Genomic DNA, 10295 nt, shown 5'->3' with positions numbered 1-10295 from the left:
GAATTATACTGAATTACTGTTGAGCCCGAAATCACGGAAGAAAGTGAATCCAACCAGCTTATTTTTAACTTCGTTCCACTGGGCCAACAATTAGCCAATGCCAGTGCAAAGAGGAAGGACTGGGACACAGGAGGGTGGGGGTGGGGTGGGCCGGGCCTGGGTCCGCACAAGCGCAGTCATACTGCCGTGAGAGGGCGTGAAGGTCCGGCGCGCTCGCTTTCCGAACTGTCGTAAAAGGCCCCCGGTGTCGCGCTCGCGCAGTCGGGGAGGGCCGGGCCAGGCTGCGGCGGCGGCGATGGTGGCGGGGCGCTGGTGCTGCGCGGCGTAGACACGCCGGCCGTTCAGGGTCGCGAGCGCGCGTGGGCCGCGATCGGGTGCTCCGAGCCGGGTCGAGCTGGGCCGGGCGCAGCCTCACGCTCCACGGCGGCGGTGTTGACAAACGCCCTCCTGAGGAGAGCCACCCAGCCCGCCACAGCCTCACCCGGCCGAGTGCTGTTCGCCAGCCCGCGCCAGCGAGTCCCGGACCTGGCCGCACGGGGCCTGCGGACTCGGGTGAGGGCGCCGGCGGAAGGGGGGGTGCGGGGCAGGGGAGCGGCGCGGCGGCGCTTGCGCGCGGCGGGGGAGGGGCCGAGCCGTAGGGAGAAAGAGGAAGGGCCGCGGCGGCTGGCCGGGTCGGCGACAGGGGAATGACCGCGGGTCCCGGGCGGCGCGGAGTGGCTCATTGTGTCCGGGCAAGAGTCTGCCCGCGGACACACCCACAGCCTCTTGGGAGGGGGTGGGTGAGGGGATTGCGCCCTGTGGCCGCCGCTCGCCAGCAGGACGGGGGCTCAGGGCCGCGGAGTGGGGGTGACAATGGAGTGAGGAAGGTAACCCCGGCTGGAGCCGGGAGCCGCCCGGTGCGGGCGGGCGGGCACGCGCAGTCCGCGGAGCACAAGGCAGGCGCGTCTGATATTGTGTGGAGTTGGCTGGTTAGTCATTAAAAAAAGATGTTTTCTTTATCCTGCCTAGATAATTGATCGGAGTCAGCAGTGGTGCGGTGGAAATATCGGTTTTTGTTCTGGAGAAATAGAGGTTTGTCTCCACACTTCTTAGATTATAGAGCTTTATAGATAATGTTTAAAAAACAAGTGTGAGTTTTTAGCTTCCCCCCCAAAAAAAAAATTACCAGGAAGTTGTAGCGCCTTGATTTAATTTGCTCATGTCTGTAGTGTGGGGTGATTCCATTGTATTGTTGAGAGCTTTCCTGTTCCTTGATTTATGTACAGAGTAAGTTTAGAACTCCTGAGTAGCAGTGAGTGAGCCAGCTGACAGATACTTCATTTTCATTGTAAGAGTTCTGACAGCTCTTGACTTATCCAAACTTTGTTCCATTTGGCATTTTATCTTTAATTTTCTTGTTTTGGGGACCTCTTTAACCAAAAAGCAAAATCGGAAAAAGATGAACAGAGAAGTTCCATATCCTTATCCTTATCATGTGAGTCTGACTTTATATAGATGTCCTTTCAATAATTCTGATTTTACTTAGCTTTTGAGCCTACATTAAAAAACCCAAACAAACCCCAAACCCTTCATGTGTGTATATGTCAGCATGTGGGTTGGTACACGTGAGTGCAGGTGCCTCTGAGGCCGGAAGAGGATCTAATAGTCTGGAGCTGGAGTTGGAGGAGGTTTTGCACTGCCTGAGGTGCAGAGACCCGAAGTTGGGTCCACAGCCAGAATAGTAAACACTCTTGACTCTTCTCTAGGTCTGGATTTATATTTTGATAGTTTGTTTCTAAGTGTTTTCTTTTTTTTTCTTTTAGAAAAAACATTTATGTAGAAACTGGTATTAGAAAAAACATTTATGTAGAAACTGGTAATTGTAATATTGCGTTACATTGTGACATAGGTTACAAGGAAGCTCTTCTACTTTGAAGAGAAACAATATAGCTTTAAATAACTTTTGTAGCAGGAGTGTTGGCCATATGATGGCTCCAGTTGCCTTTAATCCTAACATTCAGGAGGCAGATTCTAGCTTGATCTACAGAGTGAGTTCTACAACAGCCCAAGCTATGTAGAAAGGCCCTATTTTAAATACCCACCCCCAAAATATGTATTACTTTTGCTACTCTCTTAGGGTGTAACCATGGACAAATTATTTCATTGTATCCTGCTCTTGCTTGTTACCTAAGATTCTTAGTAGTATTTGAAAGAAAATTACTGAGGACATTTGTGAGTTGGCTGAATGATATTGGGGAAAATTAGCAAGAATAGTTTTTGTTTTTGTTTTTTGTTTTTTTTCTGAGATAGCGTTTCTCTGTAGAGCCCTGGCTGTCTTGGAGCTCACTCTGAAGACCAGGCCAGCCTCTTAACTCAAAAAGTCTGCCTGCCTCTGCCTCAAAAGTGCTGAGATTAAAGGAGTATGCCACCACTGCCTGGCTATTTTCTTATTAGTCAGGTTTGGTTGTCATATGTGTGTGTTTTTCTTTGTCATCTTTCCCTCTTGGTTTCTGTATATTGGTCACTTTTTGTATCCCAGATGTTTCACTAGAAATAGAGCAGACCTTGAACTCATTAGAGATCCTCCTGCTTCTGCCTGGAGAATGCTGAGAATTTAAAGGCCTAGGCCACCATACCTGGCTTAATGTCATTTTAAAAATAGTTCCTGGGAGGGGCTGGAGAGATGGCTTCAGTGGTTAGGAGCACTGGCTGCTTTTCCAAGAACCCAGGTTTAATTCCTAGGGATCACATGGCAGCTCACAACTGTTTGTAACTCCAGTTCCAGAGGATCCAACGCCTCACACAGACATATATGCAGGCAAAACACCAGTGCACATGGAGAAAAAAAAAAGTCCTGAGAGCTTTAAATCTCAATACTCAGGAAGCACAGGCAGGTGAGTTTGAGGTTAGCTTGTTTTTCAAAGTGGGTTCTAGGCTAGCCAGGACTATGTAGAGAGATCTTTTCTCAAACAAACAGAAGTCCCAAATAACTTATTTTCCTTTTAGAAATGTGATTATTGTTTAGCAAAGTTCAGATTTATATTTGACCATCTTATACTCTGTTCTCTCTTGTATCTCTCAGGTTGCTGCCTGGGTTTCTGTAGGTAGTCAGAAATTGACATTAAATGAAAAGCAAGTTACAGATGATAGAAACACATACCAGAGCTGATATTTTACATGGAGGTTTTAGATTATAATATACTTGAAGTATGTGTTGATTGCCTCATGTTATAGGCAGACATGGCTGGTCTGCAGAGGTGAAGGGGCTGCCTTCATAGAGTAGACAGTCTGTTGAGTTGTAACCTCATAAATAGAATAATTAATGGTGAGTGCCTTGAAGAAAATAAGATCATGTAGTAGAGAAGAATGGAATTGGGCTTCTTATATAGATAGAAAGGTGGTACAGCTACTTTTTAGAGTTACTCTCAGATGAGATAAAGATGATAATATTATGTTTAAATATGTAGGAACATATCTATAGATTTTAAAGGTAGAGGCTGAAGAATGAGAAAAAGGGATGGAAATTTAGCTCTGGGGTAGAGTGCTTACCTCAGAATTTCAGTGGCCTGAGTTTAGTCTCCAGCCCTGAAAACGGGGATGACATGGTGGCTCAGTAGAAGAGTTCTCATCTGCTGCTTCTCATGTCTGCATGTGTCTGCATGTTCATGTGTATGTGTAGGCCACAGGATACCCTTGAGTGTTGGTCCTCCAATGCTATATTAGTTGGGGTTCTCAAGAGGAGTAGAACTTAAAGAATGAATCTATTTATATTTAGAAAAGAGAGCCGGACAGTTGTGGCACACACCTCTAATCCCAGCACTTGGGAGGCAGAGGCCAGTGGATTTCTGAGCTTGAGGACAAGCCTGGTCTACAGAATGAGTTCCAGGACAGCCAGGGCTACACAGAGAAATTCTGTCTCGGAAAACCAACCGACCAACCAACCAACCAAACAAACAAAAAAACAACAAAAAAACCCCACTGTGATCCAGGTAGTCCAACAATGGCTGTCTACCAATGGAAAGTTCAGGAATCTAGTAGTTCAATCCATGAGGCTGGCTATCTCAGCACATACTAATGTATGAAGACTTGGATATCTTCAGTATACACTAGAATCCAGAAGTAGGCTCTAATGACAGTGAAGGAATAAACTTGCCAGCAAGAATGGGAACAAACAGGCAAAAGCTTTCTTTTCTATGACCTTTATATAGGCTTCTACCAGAAGATGTGCCCCAGATTAAAGGTAGATCTTCCTACCTCAAAAGATCTGTATTAAAGGTAGCCCTTTCCACTTCAAATGATTTAATTAAGAAAAATCCCTCACAGATATACCCAGCCACTTGGGTTTTAGTTAATTTCAGATGTGGACAAATTAACAACCAAGAATAGCCATTACATATTGGGTCTCCCTTGTTTTTTTTCTGGAGTTGGGATGGAGGTGCGATTGATTATATTGAAAAGTTTGACTATTACAGCTTCAGATTCCACACTGCAGTTGTCCTCTGTTAAACTATCCTTATCGATACCCTTACTTATGAAAGGAATTACAAGTACTACTTCCTTTTTATAGTAAATAATTACATGAAACTGGATTTTCTTATAATTTAACCAGTATAACCAACCTTATCATAGGTTCAAAACTAAGGCAGATATAGAAGCTGGCTTTCTGCTGTGAAGCCAGACGCTAAGAGATTCATGAAAATGAATAGATTTCTTTTACAGTATTTGGAAACATTTATAAATGTTAATTTCTTAGTGTGTAATACTATTACTGCTCTTACAAATATTCTTTGGATATTTCTCAGTTTTACTAGTAGATAAAAGCAGTATGTTAAAATTGGGATCCTCAGGGTATGAAGAGCTTAAAAAGTCAAAAAACCTGAGAACTGCTGCTCCAGAGTATTAACCAGTTATAAACATCTTTAAAATTTTTTGTTGCATTTATTTGTGTGTGTGTCTGTGTGTGTGTGTGTCTGTGTGTGTGTGTGTTTGCCAGTGCATGAACATGCAACATGGCACAGGTATAGAGGACAGAAACAACAGCATCAGTTCTTCTTCTACCACATAGGTCCTGAGGATTGAACTTAGGTCATCTGAGTGGACAGAGAGCATCTTTGCCTGCTGAACCACCTGTGGGCTCTATCCTTTGGTTTCTTATTGTAAATGAATCTATGCGCCTTCATCTTTTTTTCCTCCTTACGTATAGTTAGTATGTAGGTGTGTGGGGGAAGAGCCTGAAACCTGGGGCCTCTTTCCAGCATGCTAGGCAAGTGTAGCACTGCTTGCCTATACCATTCTCACGGCAATTCTTCTGTTACTTTAAATAGAACTCAGCAAAAACTGATTGAATGCCAACTCTATGTTCTACCTAAGCTTTGGGGTGGAAAATGAGTAAAGTTCGTAGATTATGGAAATGAGCTAGAGAGAGAAAGTAGTGATGAAGTTAACTTTGTGTTTGCTTTTCCAGAAACAGGTTAAAATTGTGGTAATTTTTTAGAATTTGAAGTGGATGGTGCAGGTCTGTTGATAAGGACACAGCTGAGAAGACATAGAGGAAGTGGGGAAGTGAGGTTCCAGGCACCTAAATACTGTAGCAGGCTGTCCTGGAGAGGGGGAGCCAGGGCGTGGTGGAGTAGGCATGGAGGAAAGTGGGAGTCTTGGGATTGAGGTAGCAAGATCCTTTGCTTTCTTTGCCATATTTCTCTTCATTTTGAGAGTTTCTATCAGTTGGATGATAGGATTTTTGTCACCATTTTTCTTTTTGTTGTGAAATCTTAAAAAATTGTTAATGTATTAAGGATTGAAGAGTATTTAAAGTGAAGATATATGTATCATTCACCTTGTTTAAACAAAATGAACTTTGGATAAGAGTGATTAATTTACATTACTGACATGATTATGGGCTCTCTTTGCAAATCTTAGTGGTAGAATAATGTTTATATATGTAAACAAATACATTTTTTACATATTTAAATAGTGGATTGATTTTACAAATCCTAAGCTAAATTCTTAAATACAGAATAATCTTTGTTTAATGAAGAAATGTAGGGCTGGTGAGATGGCTCAGTGGATAAGAGTACTGACTGCTCTTCCAAAGGTCCTGAGTTCAAATTCCAGCAACCACATGGTGGCTCACAACCACCCGTAATGAGATCTGACTGACGCCCTCTTCTGGCAAGTCTGAAGACAGCTACAGTGTACTGTGTATAATAATAAATCTTTAAAAAAATGTATAAACTTTTTTAAAGAATATAAAACATGGCTTATTTTCATGTATTTGGCATTTTCTATGAAGTTTTATTTCCTTTTAAGATTTCTTATTTATTATTATATGTGTGTATGTGACTCATGTGAGTGTGGATATGAGCATATCACAGTACAGATGTAGAGGGAAAGAGGATAACTTTGAAGAGTTGAGTCTTCCACCATGCAATCCAGGGACAGTACTCAGGTCTTTCAGTGAACACCTTTACCCTGAGCTGTCCCCCCAGACCCAGCACACCACTCCTCAAAGCCCACCAGCTCAACTTTTCCTTCAGTATTGGAACAAACCACATTTTTATTATAAAACATCAGGTGAAGTATGGTCCATGATGTAGGAAGAGAAATGGCTTGAAATTTTAGGATCTGATAGCAAGATGCTTATCTCTCCAGAGACACATGAGAAAGAAGACCAGTTACAGAGCAGAACTGTCATTCTGGGCTTAGCAGAATTGCAAGTATAATCTATGTGGTTTAAAACTGTTTTATTCAGATAGTTAGCATTTCTTTATATGTGTCTGATATCTGTCCAGTAGTATTCCCTTCAATTCAGTTTTTTGTATTCTCCTGTCAGTCAAAGTCTCAGCTCTTTGTTAGAGGTTTTATGTAGAACATACTTTTTAATATTATCTAGATTACATAATTTGACTGACCTAAGCCATATATGTAAAACATAAACACATTTTATCTAAACAGTTTAAGGAGCAGTTTTTCTCTCCAAATTAGATACTAAATTCTATGGGAGGACTGGGGAGTAGTATGTCTTTTAAGACAGGGTCTCACTATATAGCTCTAGCTCGCCTGGAACTAGATAGACCAGACAATCCTTGAACTGAGATCTTGGTCTAGCTGCCTCTGTCTTCCAAGTGCTGGGCTTTAAGGGGGTGCATCACCATTCCCTGAGTGGATTTTACATTCTTAAGATGGTCAAAATGCCTTGTAATTAGTTTTCTGGCCTTATTTTTATTTATTCCAGTTTTGTTGGGGGAAGTAGGTTAACTGCTCAAAGTTTAGGGTTTTTTGTTTGTTTTTTTTTTTTTTTTTTTTTTTTTTTTTTTTTTTTGAGCAAGTTTCTGGCCGTCTTGCAACTTGCTCTGTAGACCAGGCTGCCCTAGAACTAAGAGACCCACCTGCCTCTGCCTCCTGAGTGCTGGGACTAAAGGCGTGTGTTAGTTTGGGCCTTTCTTTCTCTAGGAAGGATTTGAGATTTACCACTTGAGTGAGGTAGACTAGCTTGAGGTAGGCATACCTAGAGAGTGGAACTCCTGTGTAAAAAGATAAGAAAAACTAGAGGAAAAAAGGTTGCTGACTTTTTGCTTAGATGATTTCTAAATCAATTTGGATTTTAACTTTAAAAATAGCATTTTAGCTTTTATGTACACACAGTATTTTAGTATTTACAGCAGACTTTTGAGGTAAATATTTTTGTTTTCATGTTTTATTTAAAGTTGCCTGAAAAACTTAAGATAGCTGGTGATTAAGAACTAAGATGTGTCATAGTGGTGGGACTGCAGAGCTTAAGTTACCAAGTCAGTAACCTCACTTGAAGAATTCATTGTTTTTATATTGTTTTCCAAGGGATCAAGGCTTGTTTTTTTTTTTTTTTTTTTTTTTTTTTTATTTCTCCTGGGCATGCCCTTTCTCCGGCATGAGAGGAGGGTTGATGACACCTTGAGTGATAACTGGGAGGAACTTACTTTTGTGTACTTCTGAGTAAACTGGCTTTTTTACAGTGGACTTTAAAAATCAGCCAAACTGCTAAACTTGAGTTGTTTTTGTTGGCAAATTCATGTGGTGCTCTGTCTGGTGTGTGTTCATCACATTTTTTTTTTTTTTAACAAAAGATTTGTTAATGTATATGAGTACACTGTCACTGTGCTCAGACACACCAGAAGACGGCATCAGATACCATTACAAATGGTTGTGAGCCACCATGTGGTTGCTGGGAACTGAACTTAGGACTCAAGCAGTGTTCTTGACTGCTGAGCCATTTCACCAGCCCCCTAATATTTTATTAACAATTATAAATGCTATAGAGAGTGAGTGGGTTGTGTAGTGAACACCCAGATTCTGTAATTAATTTGGTATTTTTTCCTTCAGATTTCTAGTCATCTATCTTAGGTGTTCCTCTAACCAATAGTCAAGCCAATAAAATAATTAGATTTATTCATTTTATGTGTCTTCTCTCTCTTTTTCTCTCCCTCTCCCCCCCCTCGTGTGGGGGTGGGTGGGTGTGGGTGCTGGGAGTTGAACCTAGATCCTCTACAAAAGCAACAGATGCTCATAACCACTGAGCCACCTCTCCAGCCCCTTTTTCTAACTTATTTATTTGTGTAGAGACATGATCTTCCTGTGTAGTCCTTGAAGCTTGGAATCCTTCTGTTTCCACCCCTTTTGTATTGGGAATTACAGGCATGTCCTGCTAATATTTATTTTAAGTTGACAGGGTTTGGGCTTTAGCTCAATTTAGAACTCAAATGTACCAGACCCTGAGTTTAATCCCCAGCACCACAGTGAACAAAACGAAAACAAATTACAGGTATGTGCACATTTTTAGCCGCCATTCTACAGTTTTCTAACTGGGGGTGGTATGCACGCCTGTAATACCAGCATTGGAAAACAAGCTTGACTAATACAAGTTTGTGGCTAGCCTGGGCTGCAGAGCAGAACTTTGGAATAAAAAAAAACAGCCCTCTAAACAAAAAGAATGCAGGTTCATTTTATAACCACAGTTGTATATTTACTTACATTTACTTGCCTTTAAATTTTATTTGGAGTGAAATGCATCCTTTTTTTTTTTAAAGCTTTGTCTCTTTTACTTCACTACACTGAGTGGTAAGTGATAGTAGATCAGAGTACCTGTTATGCCAAAAAATAAAACAAAGGAATGTTTCTTTGAAAATCTCCTTGGTATTTAGCTCAGTCTGCCTGGAATATGCAGTTTGAATAAAGGAGAAATATCATAGGAGATTGCCCTAGTCTGAGTTACCCTAAGTAATGCCCTAACCCCAAGTGGCCAGAACTGCCGTTTCAGGTGCTTATCTATTCCAGAGGTTCCTTTACTTTAGATCAAGTAATACAGAAATTCCATGTCTACTTTGCTCCCCTCAGTGGAGGTCCTGAGGTTCTCCTGTGTTGCTGTTGGTTGGCATCTCTTTGTATCTATGCTCTGTCTAAGATTAACCATCAATAAAGCTGTGAGCATCTATATACAAACCTTTTTGTATGTGTTTTCAGAATTTAGTATAGAGTTACTGGATGGTAGGTTAGATGTCTGTATAACTATTAGGAACTTCTTGAACTCTGGAGTGTGTAGCATTTGGCTATGACACTTCTTGGGGGGTGTCTTTTAACTTTTAGCCTTTTCTTGAATGTGTAATAGAAACTTACTATAGTTTTATGTTTTTCTGGTGATTTTGAGATACTGAGCATTTTTCAGGTATTTACTGCTATTTGTTTGATTGTTTGCAGTTTTAGAGGTGTCTCTTTATGTCTTTTGCCCACTTTATAGTAACCATGAAGTGTTTATCATGAGTTTATCCATGCATTCTGTGTGTGTCAGTTTGTGTGTGTAGATTAAAATTGCATATGTATTTGGGTTTTTAAAAAAGATTTATTTATTAATTTAAATAAGTACAATGTAGCTGTCTTCAGACATACTAGAAGAGGGAGTCAGATATCATTATGGGTGGTTGTGAGCCACCATGTTGTTGCTGGGATTTGAACTCGGGACCTTCGGAAGAGCAGTCAGTGCTCAACAGCTGCTGAGCCATCTCACTAGCCCCGCTTATGCAGCTTATGCATTTGTAATGATCTCTATTCTTTCTCAGTTTTTAATTGGTGTCTCTGAAGAGAATAGTCTATCAGTTCAAAAAAAAAAAAAAACTGTGCCTTTTTTTGCCCTTGATTGCCTGCCCGTTTTCTTGCAGAAGTTTTATGGTGCAGCTCTTAGGATTAATTTTGTATTTGGTGGGATGCAGATACTGAGACTTTTTTTGAGACAGGGTTTCTCTGTGTAGCCCTGGTTGTCCTGGAACTCACTCTGTAGACCAGGCTGG

At 41.3% G+C, this 10295-nt stretch overlaps 1 protein-coding gene across 7 annotated transcripts in view; it reads left to right on the top strand.

Annotated features, from left to right (window-relative positions):
- Positions 1 to 437: 437 nt before the first annotated feature.
- The window catches only part of Rnf111 (ring finger protein 111), a 70267-nt gene continuing 60409 nt past the window's right edge, over positions 438 to 10295 (top strand). For 6 of the 7 annotated variants that reach the window (XM_031346324.1, XM_031346319.1, XM_031346323.1 and 3 more), the window contains exons 1-2: positions 438 to 552; positions 1009 to 1071. The gene's annotated coding sequence lies outside the window, so the exon portion shown is untranslated. The remainder of the gene's footprint in view (positions 553 to 1008; positions 1072 to 10295) is intronic. The other variant, XM_031346318.1, reaches the window with a different exon arrangement.

The sequence above is a fragment of the Mastomys coucha genome, unplaced genomic scaffold (genome assembly GCF_008632895.1).
Source record: "Mastomys coucha isolate ucsf_1 unplaced genomic scaffold, UCSF_Mcou_1 pScaffold23, whole genome shotgun sequence".
Taxonomy (NCBI): domain Eukaryota; kingdom Metazoa; phylum Chordata; class Mammalia; order Rodentia; family Muridae; genus Mastomys; species Mastomys coucha.
Note: the sequence above shows the minus strand (reverse complement) of the source record. Positions and strands in the feature narration are given on the sequence as shown.